Below are 16,891 nucleotides of genomic sequence, written 5' to 3'. Positions count from 1 at the left end.
GTATCTACCCCCTCAGCGCTCCACACAGCAATCACTGAAGTCATTTGAGGCTTGCCTGCTGCTGATAAATGGAGATGGCCATGTATGTAAAGATGATGTGTCATGGGCTGCCACTGATGAGCTTACTGCAGCCAACCTTGTATTCACATCAATGGGAGTCAGAGGTTGACAGAGCTGCACCACACTAGGTCTAGCAGTTCAATCTGGTGTTGCCTATTAGTGAAGCGCTTTTAGTAGAGTGCTTTCTGCCAGGAAGATGAAATATCTCCCTATGGACAGTCTTTCCTCTCAGAGACCCTATGGGTGCAGAGTGGGTGAAAATGAAGGCAGGGATTCATATATAAAAGGCATGTTTTATTGTATTTGGATGTAGAATGATGCCATGAACCAGCAATGGAATCATTATTGATCCCAACATGTGAGATAAAGAGATGATTCAGCCAGTACTGCATCAAGCCCATCACAGCTACAGGTTCATGGCTGTTGTTTTAAAATGAACCTTGGAAGAATAAAGAAAATCATGTAATTTGTAATTTGATTATAAATATTATCAAATAGATTTGGTCTTTTTCTTCACATAGAATTTAAGTACAGTCAAAAAGGAAAACAAACACTATCTGAAGAGGTTTCTGCTTTCTTAATAATAAGAATCTTTGAACCTGGAAATTAAATATATATAGTAACAGACCCCTAGTGTAAACTTTTTTTTAGAAAAGGGGGAATGTCCTCTCATACATCAGTGTTCAGCAATCAAATTAATGACAGGCTCATAAAATATCTAAGCAATACCTCTTTGCTTTGGAAAATAAAGTTGCATTGCTCACTCATGCAATGACAGAGCCTTGTGAAGACACTGAGACAGAATATAGGAACTATACGAAAATACCTCATTTTTGAATGCTGTCTTAGAGAACAAGCTACCACTACTGCCTAAAAGCTCTTGGATCCTGGGTTTGATTCTGACATGTCTTTTGTGTATAGTTTGCATGGTGTCATTGTGTTGTGGTAGGTTTTCTCTAGGAGCTTGAGTTTACCTGGGTTTACTTAAGACATGTTGCCTAGGTAAATTGGTATCTTTAATTGTCCCTAAGTATGTGTCCCATGAAAGGTATGGTATTGGTTCCACAGCAGATTCAGACTTAGACAGATTTATATTTAGACGTGTAGTCTAAATGACGTTTCACTGCTGCATTTTAAACATCGTTTGATTTGAATTCTACAGTTTTCAACTATACAGTATATCCCAATACACTCTTTGCCTTTTTAGTGCTTCCTAAGATTGCTTAGAAGATGTAACTGATGTGTCAGCATAAATACTTATGTGTTGAATGTAGCCTCTTCAAGCTTGGTGTTCCCCATTTTATATTTTGTTTTGCAGGTTCTGTGGTGTTTTGTTAATCCTTCTGTTCTGGCATCAAATGAATAAGTATCTTTCTGCTCAGGAATGGGGATGGGGATTTAAACTTGAGCAAAGGACCAAATAGTCACATTATAATAAGGACATTCTAAGTACTGTGCTTTATACAAAATATGGTAACTGTTTCCTTTATGTTTTCCTTTTAAGTCTACTTTTTCTTACGGGGCAGGGGCTTGAAAGGGCTAGGTTTTGTGAATTATTACTTTCAAAAAAAATTTCTGCCAGTTTATCAATTCCTATATTGTGGACTTTTGTTTGTAAATAGCAGCCTACTGCAGGGAAGGTAGAGCTGGCCTCTGTGGCTCTAGGGGTACCCAGTAATGCACTTGAAAGCCAGATTTGTCTAAAACCAAGTGGGTTAGACAATCAGTATCTACTGGGAATCAAAGCCACTGTTTTCTAGCTGCAAGGCAAACACTTATCCACTTTGCCATAGCCCCACTTTATAATCATATTAGGGCTGGCCAAATCACTCATATAAACCGATACTAAGTGGGTAGCAGATATTTTCTTCCCTCCATCTAGGTTTAAATAGAGCTATGAAGAAAATTGTTGCACATTTGTCTGAAACTTAATTTTGCTGTCCATCTTGAAACTGATGGAAAACCTGTTCCCCTAGATGTTGTAAGCCTTTGAGGTTGACATTTCTGAAGCGCAGTGTGCAAGGAATATTTCATCTGTTTCTGAAGGAAGTGGCATGTGGCGTGTATTCCATCTTGTCTGCAGGTCCCAAACCAAATCTAGAGGTATTCTGCAAGACAAAAGCCAGAACGTATCAAAGTTATGTGTCCGATTGTCAATATGAAATCAAACAAGGACTAAAATTCACTATAACAGTTTCACTGTTTTTTTACAGAGTAAAGTGAAGTTAAAACACTTTCAGGGGTATAAGTTTCATGCTTCAGTGATTAATCAATATTTATTACATATTACTTAACTCAGCCAGGCTTTTCCTCAAAAACTCTATTTCCCAAAATTTGTTGCAAAAAATGCGCCCGCTGAAAGTCATTTTAATATTGTATGTAATGCACAATATATCTGATGTATCATTAAATTAAAAATGCTTATCTAATTATCTGATTATTTTCGAGGACATACTGTATATCAGATGGCAGTAATGCCAAAAACCTTTAGGGATTATCTGGAGTTTATGGTGGCACATACTACACATATACAGTATTCCAAACCAAAATACAAATGCAAAATCACTCCAGTCTCTTACCCACTTTTCCTTTCCAAGGAGTGTAGCAAGAAAGCTACTTTTCTCTAAGGTTAGTGCCACCCCTTCCATTCATTTCTTGTAATGAGGAATTAAAAACGAAAATTAGACTTTATAGGTTTTTTTTCAAAAGAAGGTCTGAATTGACAAATTTGGAAAAATGCTTCCCAACATTGAAGTTATTTCCTCTGTCACAGAGGAAACATCAACTCTTTGTTTGAGATTTGTTTTTTACAATAGAAGAAGAGGATCGGTGTTTTGTGTATGTTAAACACCTGGGTCTCATTGTACTGTAGTACCTGTTCTGTTTCTTTCTACTGATTTTATGTTGAATTTGGTTGAGAATTTGGTTGGTCCATCCATCCTTTAACAGAAAATTACGTATTTCCAGTGAGGGGCTCAAAAAGCAAGAGATTAACAAAGAAGCGTAAGGCAGAACAACATCTTGAAAGATATTGTATGTATTCTGGAAGTTCTATACCCTATCCATTAGAGCTGCCCACAGCCCATCGCAGGGTACACAAGCAGGGAAATTTAAAGACACCACGTTTTTGAAAAGTGGTAGGAAACCTGAGCATACAAACTGAGTGAGACTACCTATATTTTCAAAGCTCAAGTAGGTAGAGGCGTCAGCATGCATAGGCTGCAAAGGAACAAGTAAAGGTTTATTCCATAGTGAAAAAAGAGCCACAGCGTTTTGGCTATGGAGCCTTCTTCAGGATCTTCACCTGAAGAAGGCTCCCCAGCTGAAACGTTGTGTCTCTCTTCTTTTCTTTTCAGCATGACATAAGCTTTTGTATGAGTGAGCATGTATGTGTCTGTTGAAATTCCATATTGAGTACTGCAAAAACGTAAATTTTATGATAATCAATAGAAACACAAATATATAGCTTAGAACTATGTAATCATTATTTATCTGGCAAACAAAGAAAAAAAATTAAAAAGCTCTTTATTACCATTTATATTTACACATTTAGAACTAGTTATTCTTAGATATAAAACAGTGCCAGCAACAAATTTTCCACCATCTTCTGTAAGTTCTGTATCCCCGTATGTCATCAAGTTACCTTGAATTGTTCTTGCCAGGCTGAGGGATAAACTGCAGGAGTCCACAAGTGTCAGAATGGTGCCAGGCCATGGACACTTGCCCCACCTTGATAATGCAGTAGTGTCTTGCAGGCTGCAGTCTCCTAGTAACGAGTCAAAATCTGCAGGAATTCTGAACCACTTCTCTATTGATTATCTCTGTGATTCACACTGAGAAATGCTATTCTTTGTCTGCTTCCAGGCACAAAGGCAAAAGACACAGCACTGCCTATCGTAGCATCTATGTAGACTTGGTTGGTTTTTGTAAAATATAACTTTCACAAAATTCCCTACATCAAGATCATTCGAGGTGGCAAAGATGCAACATTTATGTAACAAACAGGTGTTAAAAATGCCGTTATAACTGTGCTTTGAATCTCCCTGAGTGTGAGCAAAAGCTATTGGTAATGAAGAAAACAATATTTCAATACAGGATTCTTCTGCAGAAAATTGTGAATTCAGAACATCAGGGATATTTTTCTGACATACACTACTGGTATATTATGAGTATACATTTTGGGATACTCAAGAGGACTATCAACTGAAACCATGAGTTTATATTTTCTGCTACAACATATAAGGTATCTTGTGCCAGTCTAAAACTGGACCTGTTACCATGGTTTGGATGAACTCTGTTGGCTAAATAAAATGGTATCTTTTAAAAAAAAAAATTAAATCCTGGTGAAGTGAAGCATGGAATACAATATCATTTTATTGTCCATGGAACACTTTTACTCTATTAAATGTTTATTATTATTTACTTACCACTTTGTAACTATGGTTGGGCAACATTTTAACTAGCAGGGTTCAGAGATAACACTGAATACAGCTAAAACAGTGATAGCAGGCATTGATTTTATTTACTCTGAGCCACCTGTGAATAGTGCAAGCACACACATAAATTAGGGAAGGCGTGCCCTGAAACACTAATACAGTACATTCTCATTCTCAGAGCAATAAAGTAAATGCATACAAACGCACCGATAGAAAATTTATTGAAAAGGTTTCTTCGCTAATTGTTGTACCAATTTTCTCAAATAGTTTTGGTCAGAAAAGCTACCCGCAATTAGAACCAAAGTGATCAATCTTCTCATAATGCACACAGAGATCTCAATTCTTGGCCAGTCCCCTCCTGATTACATTGTACAAATCTCATCACACTGTCGTGTCCTGTTGGTTCCATTTGCAATTAATAACCATCCTTGCACAACCTCATCAGTGTCAGCACAATAAAAGACACATTCAATTTAGGAACCATAACTATAAAAATACTGGATTTTGAGCAGCCTTTTCTTTTCAGGCTCCTGTGCTCAGAGTCTGCGTGTTATGATATCACCTATTCTCTGTTCCGTTCTGCTTCTTATATATGAATATTTGAAGTGCCACTTTCAAAATTTACATGCAAAAAATAAAAAGAAAGTGACCAACTGTGTAAAATGAACGAGAAGACATCTCTCAGAATGATGATTTTTTTGCTGGTTTAAATTTGAGGAATCATTTTTAAATACTCAGCGTGCACAGAAGAAAAATAGGTCTTTGAGGGCCTTGTATCAAACTAGATGCTCAAACACATTTCTAAGTGTTGGTCTGTACATTGTTTACACAGAACAGAACAGAATTTTGGAACACTAAATATCCAAATTTCACAGATGAAAGTAAACCTATAAATGAAGAAAGCCATATCCATGGACTCTAGTTATTTTTAACAGCATTTACCAGTGTACCCCTTAAATACTTATTACCCGTTTTAATACTCTTTACACTTTTTCCTCACCACCTCCTAAAACCGAGGGTGCTATAAACAACCCAGACAAGTTTTTCTTATACAATAAACTAGGACCAACATCTGAAGAAATCTACAAGGTCTCTCAAAGAAAGAAAACATTTTAAAGAACAACTCGTTTGGTACCTTTCTTTTCCTTGCAGCCTTCCTGTGAAGTCCACGCAATACTTAATTAGCTACTGTTAGTCTTTTTTCTGCATCCCTTGACCTTGACTGAAGAGTGTCCGCAACTCCTTCATGTTGGAACAAAAATGGTTAATGAACCTGCCCAATGATCGATATTCTATCTACACTACAACACAGTTTAAGTCCAGTTCACTCCGTCTATTAAATTTCGGGAAAATTCCGTTTTTCTTGAATAATTCGATTTTATGACAAAATGTAAATATGACTTTTTAAATGACGTGGCAAAGACTGCTAACACTTAATGTGGTTTGTTAACTAGTAAATAGCACTATTTGTTTGTTTGTTTTTCAGAAAGCTTCCAATAAAATTCGCTTCCAATTAAATATAAAAATGTGATTTCGAGCCTAAACTTTGGATAAAAGAAGCAGCTACATATAAATATTGACCGAATAGCTCATCTCAACCGACTGACATACTGCCTTCTTCCCTCAGAACGCCTACAATCTATCTCAGATGCAACCATCATCTTCGGATCCGCATTTTTTGACGAACACGACACGCCAGATACATAGCATTTGAGATTTTACATTGTTTAATAGTAAATAATGAGGAAAACTCTGGTTTTACATCAGTTTACAAATAAGTGCATGTAGTTACCTTGTGAAACGTTAAAAATAGTTAATTGTTGGGGGGTGACCGTTAGTTGATTAAACAAACCATAAGAATTTACATACGGACAGGTCTTGCAAAGCCATTGAGTATGTTGGAAAATTACAAGCCAAAAATATCATTTTTTAGATCAATGTAATCACTGAATCTATTTGGAATACCAGGTTGTATGTATATATATATACAGTATGTAATAAAAGGATTTTGTATTCAAAATAACAGGTCGACTTTTTGTTTTTCAAAAGATATTTTACATTAAATGTATGTTTTCTTAATAATTCGTAATAGTATAGATCGGTTAAAAATATATCATATAAACAGAAACCTAAACCTCACTTTAATGTATATACGAGTATATTCGAGGGGCAAACATCTTTTCCTCGGAGTCTCAGGATGATGTGTTTCTGTATCGAAAACCACTAGCTATCTACCATCACAAGTAGGCGTTAACCTGTGATATTGGCATCCTCGCTAAATCAGTGCGCCTGCCGGAAAGATGCGAGCAGTCTCGCTGTGCTGTTAGTTAAATATTTATAATGCCAAATTAGCTGAGTGAAAGCTCTATTCATCAATTGGTTGAGCTCCACGAATAAACGGCAATACAGATGTGTTCTGAGACGTAGGGTTAATATGTTTAAAAGTCAGCAGATTATTTTAAACACCTTAATGATTTTCCTTGTTAACAAATAGATGCTTGCTTTCCCCTTTGACGAGTTTGAGCTTTGTTCAATGAATAGCCCTAACAAAAAAAAGTGTTGTAAATGAACTCTATTGCACTTCTAGATGATGATGACGACGACGATGATGATGATGACGACGACGACGACGACGATGATTATTATTATTATTATTATTATTATTATTATTATTATTATTATTATTACTACTACTACTACTACTTCTAATACTGCTACTACTACATATCCGGTAGGTTACATTTGGTGCGCTGGACCTGTAAGGGAATGGGGGTTTCAAAGCTAATATACGGACGACCCGTATAACTCGTAAGTCCTCAATTATAGCGCTGAAAGAGTGGCCTGATCCGCATAAGCAAATCGCGAGGATGAGTGTAGATTCAGAAAAGTGTTCAGCGTTTAGCATTTGAACTTCTCCTCTTTGCTGCGGCAGCAGGGCGTTTTGTCCTGGGGTCACTGACCCCCTGCTCCTCCATCAGCTGCATTGAAACCTTAATTGAATGACAGATGGTCAGCTTAGTGCGGGATAAAGCTCAAGAACAGATAAGACCAACACATAAAAATATGGTCAAGTTAGTACTCTTAAATATGGGCTTTGCAGGTTACACGTACTCATCATACACGTACCGAAAGGCTATTTCAGAACCTCAGAGCTCGAAATTTATTTGAAGGAAAATTCTCTCGATGATATTTGTGCGGCTTTTACAGAATTGCAGTGTGTTGAAGCCAGTACGTGGGAAAGTAAATACTTGCAATAATCAGTAGAAAGCGTTTTATTTAATCGTTGTCTTTAGTTTTAAAAAAAAGCTATTTGTAGGTTGTCATTTACTGCTAATGTGACGTTACAGACGTCACAAGCAGATGTGTGAGGGCTTACGTGAATAAGCACTATAGGTTTTTAACGAGATTATGTTCGACAGGAGAGGTTTGCGTACGATGAAAAGAAAAAAAATCGGTTATTATTATTAAAATTTCGATGTTAATCATGAACAACATGAACTACTATTACTTTTGTTAAGGCTATTTCTACCAGGGTTCTGTCCGATAAATCTTTAGTAGCCTATGTTTTAAATTATATGTATATTCTGACATAACTTGATATTCGGTTGTTTGTACTACATTGGAAAACGGTAATAAGATAAAGAAAAACTAACATGTCATTTTTTACTTGAACTTTGCCGTAGCAAAGCACGGATGTTTTAGAGTGATGTGTGTATGAAGTAAATGAGAAAAGAGAATACAGACGTCTTTTATCTTGATTTCAGTTGTGTAACATTTATTTAAAATGCAGTGCATGAAACGCTGCTTTGTCTGATGAAAGTCAAAAATTGAAAATTACAGTGTTCCGCAGATCAATGTCTTTATATCTATTATTCATAACGTACCGAAATATGGCAGGATTGCATATATTTTGCAGAGAAAACAGAGAGTGACATATGCCACTATTAGCCTGATACCCTGAAAACCTAAAAGCATTTTCAACACAGTGACAGACAGGCAGCCTTGGTTTGCTAACAGTAGGTCAAATGATCACCTAGGATGTAATATTATCGGTGAAACAAATGCTTTTCATTGAATTTCAAGGAATTTCAATTTTGTTTGGAATACCACAATGTAAACAACAAGAAAACAATTGTGATCTTTATTTTAATGCTTCCATTCCCCTAATATTCTGGTGAGGAAACAAATAATAGCAACATTAGGACCAACAGAGTCTTAGTCCAGCCACCCCAAAGTTCAATATATATGCATCACATATTAAACGCCTCTATTGTTAGAAACCGTGAGTTTAAATGCATATAAAGCTAATTTCTGTTTGCATTTAGCTTGTTCTAGAGAAAAGCACATATTTCCGCTATTTTTTTGTGTGCAAGTGCCGACCCTTTAAAATCTGCATAACAGTTGCGCTAAAACAGGGATGTTCCTCCCCAGACACAATCATATACAAATCCTTGAATTTTGCCTCAATTAAGAATCAACAGCCGAACAAACAAAGGCCTTGATGGGGAGAAGTAAATGCAAGCTAATGCAGAGATAGCTGACATCAACTTCCGTTAGACAGCTATTACAGATCGAACCTTTCGATTGTAAGTGAAACAATTTGCATACTGATTCCCTTTCATAGCCTCGCAGATCCATAACAAGCCAGCCAGCTATTCAAATGCAAGTAGCATCCCTAAATGCAAGGATAGACCGGCCAAAAAGCGCTGCCCTACGAGCTAGGGGATAAGAAGATCCAGGATTTTTTCGCTGGATGTTGGCTGTTTGATATTGGAGATGGTGGCGGAAGAAAATGATCTTTTCTCCGGACGCAGGGCTGCGGCGTGGGGGCTCCGGACCCCGCGGAAGCACAGACGGAGCGGGGCGAAGTCAGCTCTCGGCGAGACTGTTGACTGACATTTTTAATGACGCTCACTAACCCGCACGAAAACCAAACAATAAAAAAAAGCTAAAAGAGATGGACAAGTTCGAGTCTTTCACATGAAATTATGCAGATAATTTTTGCTTGGGGGCAAGAATGAGAGGCGTCCAGCGGCGGACGCTAAAAGATGCAGCCTGCCACGAAATCCTAGGATCCTAGGGGTAAGCATACCTAACAGGAAAGCCAGGAGAAAAGGGGAGTTGGAGGGAAAAAAAAACGCCAAAGGATGCAGTGATCAGAACTGGTAGTTCAAGGAATGCAGCGACATTTGGCACCCAGCAGAGTTTAGTGGACTTCCAAACAAGCTTCAGAGCTCTGCAGAGGTCAGTCACAGCGTCACGAGCTCTCGGACCTACAGTCGCGCTGTAGAGTCGTCAGTTCAGTGCTGCTGTACAGACCTCGAGTTTTATCGCTGTTTAAAGAAGTGGGGGGGCAAAACCTGTTAATAGTTACAGGGACTTTGCTTAGAATGATAAGCGAATTTCGGCATGAAAACATTTACGTTCCCTTTTTTTTTTCAAATAACAATATTCACCACGCGAGGAACTGGTGATGTTCTTGCTGATGTCGCTTTTCATTATTTTTTAGTAGCCAACAAAAAATGCCGGTAACGTTGTGAAATCGCGACTTCGTTGTTAATAATACAGGTCTTTCAGATCTTTCAGAAAGAGTATTGTGGACATAAAAAGGCATGTTTTATTTCTCCTCTAAAAGGCTGCTCTATATATATATACAGTAACACATTGTTAAGATATAAAATGCTCTTTGTGTTTCGCAATTCACTTTCAATGTAATTGTAAGCAATGTGGCGGTGTGGTGTATAAATGAAGATTTACAACCCGAAAGGGGATTAAATTGACCACTTTCGTTTTGGTTGTTTCTCTCTTTTTAATTTATCCCAGGTTTATGAACGATATTTATAAGGCGTGCTTTCTTTCATTTGATACGAATAATTATTGATTAAACTTTAAGGTTGTAATCTTTAATTGTATCTCCTACGCTGGAAATATGTTTTATGTGATAAAAAGCAAAATTAGAAATCACTGAGATGCCCCTTTACGTTCGAGAACAAAATGCAAGGAATGAGCGTCTTATTAACAGCGTGTCATGTTCTGCCCCGCATTTCTGCTCACTCCTTTTCACTTCAAATAGCCTATGACTATTGCCTGTATGATTAGATTGAGCTTACGAAAAAATAAATAGCAGAGATCTTCGAGTTGATCTATTTAAATAGAATACAATTTAAGTAAAACGCAACGCAATAGAGCCAATTAAATGCCAGATGCTGTGTATTTGATGCTAACTTAATATTAAGTAAAATGTGGCATATGAACGAAATTAAAAGTGCCAATGTTATTTATATAACAATGAAATGATCGAGTTTCCAGATATCATATTTTTAACGTTTACATTTTTTCTACAGCTGAATATGTAGCTCTCGGACTTATAAATTAAACTTTCACATAATATGTTACAAACAAGAAACTCAACAGTTTGTCACCTACCCTTGTAGACATATGCATGCAGAAGTTCCCTCAGGTACTCTTTAAACAAGCAGTTGCTATTTACTTCAGTGAATTCAATACTTTGTTTGAGATATATTTATCTGAAGTATTGTAACGTTCAAGCAATGGATGTGTTTCAATGAATTTATTTTTTCATATCAACCCAAGTGAAAATTCACGTGAAACGATAGAATATGGGTTATGCATTGACGTTCATATTAGTCTCAAATCAGAGTAAACAGAGTAAAGGAAACGAATGACTAGAAAGAAAGTTCCTGAATTTAACTAAATGGAAATTTGCATTTAAGTGTCCTACGATAGCTGTGCAAAGCTATTACACGTTTCAGTTCATGTAGATGAATTTTAAGCTATATATTGTGAATCTTAATTTAATTGTTTTTATTGAGGCCATATGTTTCTCGTCAATGAGAAACAGTTTACAGAGACAACACGGTATGTTTATAAATTTTGAAATATATTTACTGAAATATATTTACCGTGTGTTGTATGCTATTTAAACTTGTTATGGAAAAATCATGTGAATGACTAATAGCTTCAAGTAATGGCATTAAATAAGTCTGGGTCTTATCCTTTCAATACACAGTCACAGAGTAACGAGGGTAATAAAACTGTGTTATCCAAAACGGAGAAAATCTAGAAATGTCTTAGGCAGATAGGTTGACTTCATAAGATAAAGCCTGACGTAACAATTTGCCATGGCCCAACACGACCTTGTTATAAGTGACGTTTTAATTGGCTTATCAACTCGCGTTCTGAATCACATTATCTATGAACCCGTAGTGTTAAACATTGATAGACACTTGTTAACCGGGTAAAAAAAACTGTAGATACAGTACATACAGTTTAATGTTTGTTTTCTTCAGAATGCATAACTAAATCACAAATATTAATTTATCAGTCGGGATTGTGGCTTCAGTGAAAGTAAAATAAACGATTCTCGAAAGTCTTATTATAGGCTAAAATGATTTATGTCAAATGTAATTAATCTTTTTAAAGTTTAATGGAATTAAAAAGTTTTGTGCACAACATTTCCATTTCCCAAATTCAAATATCATGTTATTTAAGACGTGTCTAGTTATTATTACTGCCATATTAAAACGAAATCCAATTACGCAAGTCTATTCGTATTATATTTTCGATTTTATCCAACATTATATACAAAAACGTATATTAAAATAATTGTGCTATTATATGGAGACTGATATTAGAATAAGTGGACTATTTCCGTAAATATTAGCAATTTACTTGATTGATTTATAATACAGTAATAGTTAAAACCCCCATATTTAAACATTTGAAAAAGATAAGATCGTACTTCGTTGCTTATCTACTTCATTTGGTGTGAAGAGATCTCTTTAGTGTTCATAGATCCGTAGACTGTACTGAAAACTATGCAGCCTATTTAAAGTTTCTATGACATTTTTTAAGTATTGCAAGTTTCTAAAACTTTTTTTCGAGCAACTTGTGCGCTTCCCGTGAAGCTGACAGGTGTAAAATAGGCTTAGATCTCTTCTTTCTTTGGCAGATGATGTAGATCCTTCAGAAAATAAAACTCCTGCATTTAGACATCTTGATTAGCACAGCAATAATTTGTTAGCTAAATAATTATGTCATTATTTAGCCTTTTAAACTATATTATTTTAAACAGCTTTTAATAGTACATAATAATAAATATCACCGCCATTTTTCTGGTAAGACCTGTGACTGCTGAAAACGAGCTCGCGCCTCAGGTTGGGTAAAGGGCATTCTGTATCTTAAGGCTGAAGTGCAGAAAGGTTCAGAAATGTTCAATCGCAAAATGTTAATAAATGTATTTTAACACAGAGGGACGAGCTAAAGACGTGCACTGTATTTTTAAACGTATGGGTTTTATCTGAGTGTGCCATCAGAAGTTCGATGTCACCAAAAACTTGGATTAAATCACAAATAATACAGTGAACAAAACATTAAAGCATATTTGTCTTTTTTTTCATCAAAGCACAAAAATAAGTTATTAAAAACTTCGTAGCCTTTTTGTAAAACACTAGCTTTGGTCTCAAAATCAGTGGATTTTATTTACCCATGTACAAATAAGTTTATTCATTACTACGGCCAAGTTATCGGTATGCACACATAAATATCTTAAGGTGTTTCAGCAAGCTTATATACTTTTTACTGATAGCTTTTCTGGGTTTGTTTAACTTTTGTTCCTCTCAAAATGTACTCCAGATAACCAGTTTTTTGCAACAAATCAAATAATAGAACTAAGAAAATATTTGTAATGACGTAAATATGAAATTCGTGCAGTGTGAGATTGAGAAAGTCTTAAACTCGGTTATTAAACTGAAATTCGTCATTGAAGGCAGACGTTTTAAAATAAATAAATATATAAATATATCCTCTTTATTTCTCAAAATAACTTTGCAATATTGTATTAGAACCTAAAGTACTACATACAAATCGATAATGGTTTAATTATTCTCGTGTGTTATTAACATAAACAGTGTTTTGAAATGAACATAGTGGTTAGAATCTGAACACATCGCGGGCCTGTGTTTTCGTAATGTTCTATGAGCGGTTCTTTCCAGTTATATCCTTTCCAATTCAGACAACCAATCACTTAATAGCATTCTAAATGTTTACACGATAAACAATAAATGTGGTTAAATAGCGTTCCCAGGGTGCTGCATAAATTAGTTTAAGGAAAGAAAGTGTTACGTTGATTTTATAGTGTAAATTCTACGTTACCTTTAAAGAGGATATGACTTCCCATAAACACCGGAAGACAAAATCGTAGAGTAATTCAGATATTTACTTATACGAATCTATACAAAATCTATAAATTCTATAAGATAGGGGCAAATCTTAAATACAGCGAAGTCAGCTATTGATAGATATGCTATAAATACATTATGGCACTGTCCAGATCGAAATTAACACTTCGTTACCATAAGTCGATTCTGTTAAGTGAATAATCTGCCAATCTTCTCGTTTATCAACGATATTCACCTAAACGTTTCAGTAGTTATTATTGTTTACTGAGAAATCACTGCTCTAGCGCATCACACACGATCAACGTTGGTTAATGTATTATTACATTTTTGGAATTGCAATATCTTAAATGTAAAACGACCTCTTGCCCCTTTTTGATTTGTACTTTCACGATTAGTTAAATTTTCGGATAAATGACGGCTTTTCATACTAAAATAGTATAAATTAATTTTAGTTGTATTTATTATATTTATACATTTTGAGTATGATAAATAACATCGTTTTTGTACAATTTAATACCTAGATATTTGAGGTCAATGATTAGAAAAATATATAATTTTGTAAATGGGGAAGTCTTCTGTCTTTTCTGCCATTAACATCATTAATACGAGCTATCAATAACTTTGTCATTTTGCTGTAGAGTCTCAAAGTATTGATCCACACAGCAATTTATCTCTGCCATGCAAGACATGGAATAATTTTCGCATTATAGCAGCCTGGATTTGCTTTTAATTCATATTTAAAGCTACAAGTGACTCCGTGGAGTTTCTCGCAAAAGACCAGAGGCGCCTAATTAATAATATCTTTGAAAAGTAGAGAGGCATCGGCGTATTAATAATTAATATATCTGGGCCTCTTTGCACATAGCCCTTTTAAGAATTTAAAATTAGAAGGCCGTTCGTGGAGTTCTTGTACTTTTGTTTTCAATAATACAAAGCTTTGAGTATGTTTTTTTTTCATTTTGTCATTTCCCTGCTTACCACAATTAAGAAAGCTTTTAAGATCCAGTACATAACATTTCCTACTAGTGTACCTGCACAATTAAGGTACGTTTATCATTTAGAAATAGTACTCCTGCGTTTTTCAAAAACTGCATCTACTACAGATCTCCATTGCCTTTAAAAAAGTAGGGGGCTTTAGTTAAGCCTTTAAATAACAGGCCTGCATGATTCAAATTTTCATAAGCCAAACTTCTCTGAACAGTAAGGACTCATGTTTGTGGGGGGTTTATTACAGACGATTTTCGGAAGCCTTCTGCTTGAATTCCTGTTGATAATACCTGTATTTATACCAATTAATATCTGGCACAATAATTGTCACGCGCCTTTTCCTTTCAGTCTTTCTTTTGAAGAGTGTCTTTAGTATAAACCAAATAATGCTTACACCCAGGGGCCATTGAATTCGGGCACAAAACACACGAGACAAACTGGGGTTCTAACACAAATCAGGAACGCTTGAGTGAATCCCAACAAAAAAAAACATTTTTTTTTCTTTAGCAAGTCACAGAGACACGAGCGCGAATGAAAAATATCGACCACTATGAGAATGCGAGCAGATGCATTTTTTTTTCTTATAGCTACCGTAGAGAAGATTAGATATTGGGAGTTGTTTTTTTTTGGGGGGGGGTGCTTTGATATACATAAAACTCAAGCAGTACGCAATATATAAACTTGTTAAAGACCATTACTAAAATATTATTTTACTTCACCGTTCTTTAATGTGTTTAAACAGCTTAAACAGTTTGGGGGATTCGTTTTAATAATTGGTCAAATTAAATTGAAAGTATGCAGCGATGCCAATAGTTACCTTGCGGGAACATCGACGATTGTGTGTGATAATCTAAACCTTGATAGATGTGCATGAACAATATACTTGCGCCTTTTTGCTAGAAACGAAGTCTCAATGTGTTGCTCTTTACTGCCCTACTCTAATTGTGAAGTAATTTAAGCTTGTGGATTCTGCAGTTTTATTTATTTTTTTATTATTTCAAGACGCGGTTACAGTGATTATTCTCTTTTTTTCCCCTGAAATCCTCCTTCCTGTCTGGCACAAACATCGACATTAAATTCTCGTTTAGTGACAATTGAACTTTTTTTTTCTTTTACACGATAAACGGAATTTCATTCTTCTCGACCCTGACAGATGTATGTGTGTTTTGTCACCGAGCAGGTCCTCAAGAAGCTCAACAGGGGAAAGTCTAGAAAAGTTAATCTGTTCCACTGGCAGCTGTTGGCTTTTGGAGTCTTGAAGCGTCACCTTTGACATGTCCCCTTTTTAGAGAAGGAGGCTCCAAGCACTGACCACTGCAAGCTGTCACCACAGAAGAGGGGGGGACGCCTTCCCTGCAACCTGTCCCCAACGTCATCAAAAGTTACCACACTGCCTGGTATTTGAACAAAGGCCCGTGGGTCACTATTTTCAATAGGGCCCAAACAGATGACAAAACGACAGCGCACATGTAATTTTGTATTCTTCGTTTTCTGTTGCCCATGTTCTTTTAATTATTATTACATATTTTAACGGCCTATTTTTACCCCCAGAGTGTTTTTCCGTAGCGTATGTAGACACAGAACCTCACAAAAACTACACTTATGTTACATTTACTGAAAAAAAAATCAATGGTCTTCTTTTTGCTTTTTTTTTTGGTTGCTTTTTTAAACTAAAGATTCATTGGAGTATTTTCCAGTTTTGTCAATGACTGTAAAAAAAAACCTCGTTCATTACATGTTATGTCTGTATTTACGGGCAATCCAAAAATGTTGTATTGTAAAAATGCGTTGTTTGTACATGTAAACAATCAATAGCATTTAGACTGTTCAGCATAGCCTTTTGTTTATTCATTTGATTAAAATGATTTCTGTCTTCCTGGAGCAATAAAAGAGTGACCACATCATTGAAGTGCATGTATGTCGTTTTTTTTTTCTTGGTGAAGCAAAGGCACACGAAGATGTGTGTTGAAACAGAAAAACAAATAGGCTGTCCCATGGTTCGACCGTGCTGGAGTCTTTTATCAGATGTTTTCTGACATACTGCAGAATGTTTATCGGAGACGATTCGCTTATTTATTGTGTGATAAGATTACAATTTCGCATCAGTTGCGTGTCCATTGTGGCTCACCCCTCTTGGTCAGCTTAAATCAATTTGACCAATTCTCTCTAGATCTGTTGAAATGCATTCAAATATCATAATGTGCTGTG

General features: G+C 35.8%; 2 long non-coding RNA genes across 2 annotated transcripts; one reads left to right on the top strand and one right to left on the bottom strand.

Annotated features, from left to right (window-relative positions):
* Nucleotides 1-633: 633 nt before the first annotated feature.
* LOC148659015 (uncharacterized) lies at nucleotides 634-5,739 on the bottom strand. The gene is made up of 3 exons (XR_015940579.1): nucleotides 5,632-5,739; nucleotides 3,704-3,826; nucleotides 634-2,168 (listed from the first exon to the last, which is right to left on the bottom strand). It is a non-coding gene; the product is annotated as an uncharacterized LOC148659015 (long non-coding RNA).
* A 1,469-nt stretch (nucleotides 5,740-7,208) lies between these two features.
* LOC148659014 (uncharacterized) lies at nucleotides 7,209-16,587 on the top strand. The gene is made up of 2 exons (XR_015940290.1): nucleotides 7,209-9,578; nucleotides 15,864-16,587. It is a non-coding gene; the product is annotated as an uncharacterized LOC148659014 (long non-coding RNA).
* The last annotated feature ends 304 nt before the right edge of the window (nucleotides 16,588-16,891 follow it).

The sequence above is a fragment of the Lepisosteus platostomus genome, chromosome 7 (assembly GCF_059453375.1).
Source record: "Lepisosteus platostomus isolate fLepPlt1 chromosome 7, fLepPlt1.hap1, whole genome shotgun sequence".
Lineage (NCBI taxonomy): Eukaryota > Metazoa > Chordata > Actinopteri > Semionotiformes > Lepisosteidae > Lepisosteus > Lepisosteus platostomus.
The sequence above is the reverse complement of the archived record's forward strand: the minus strand, read 5'-3'. Positions and strand labels throughout refer to the sequence as shown.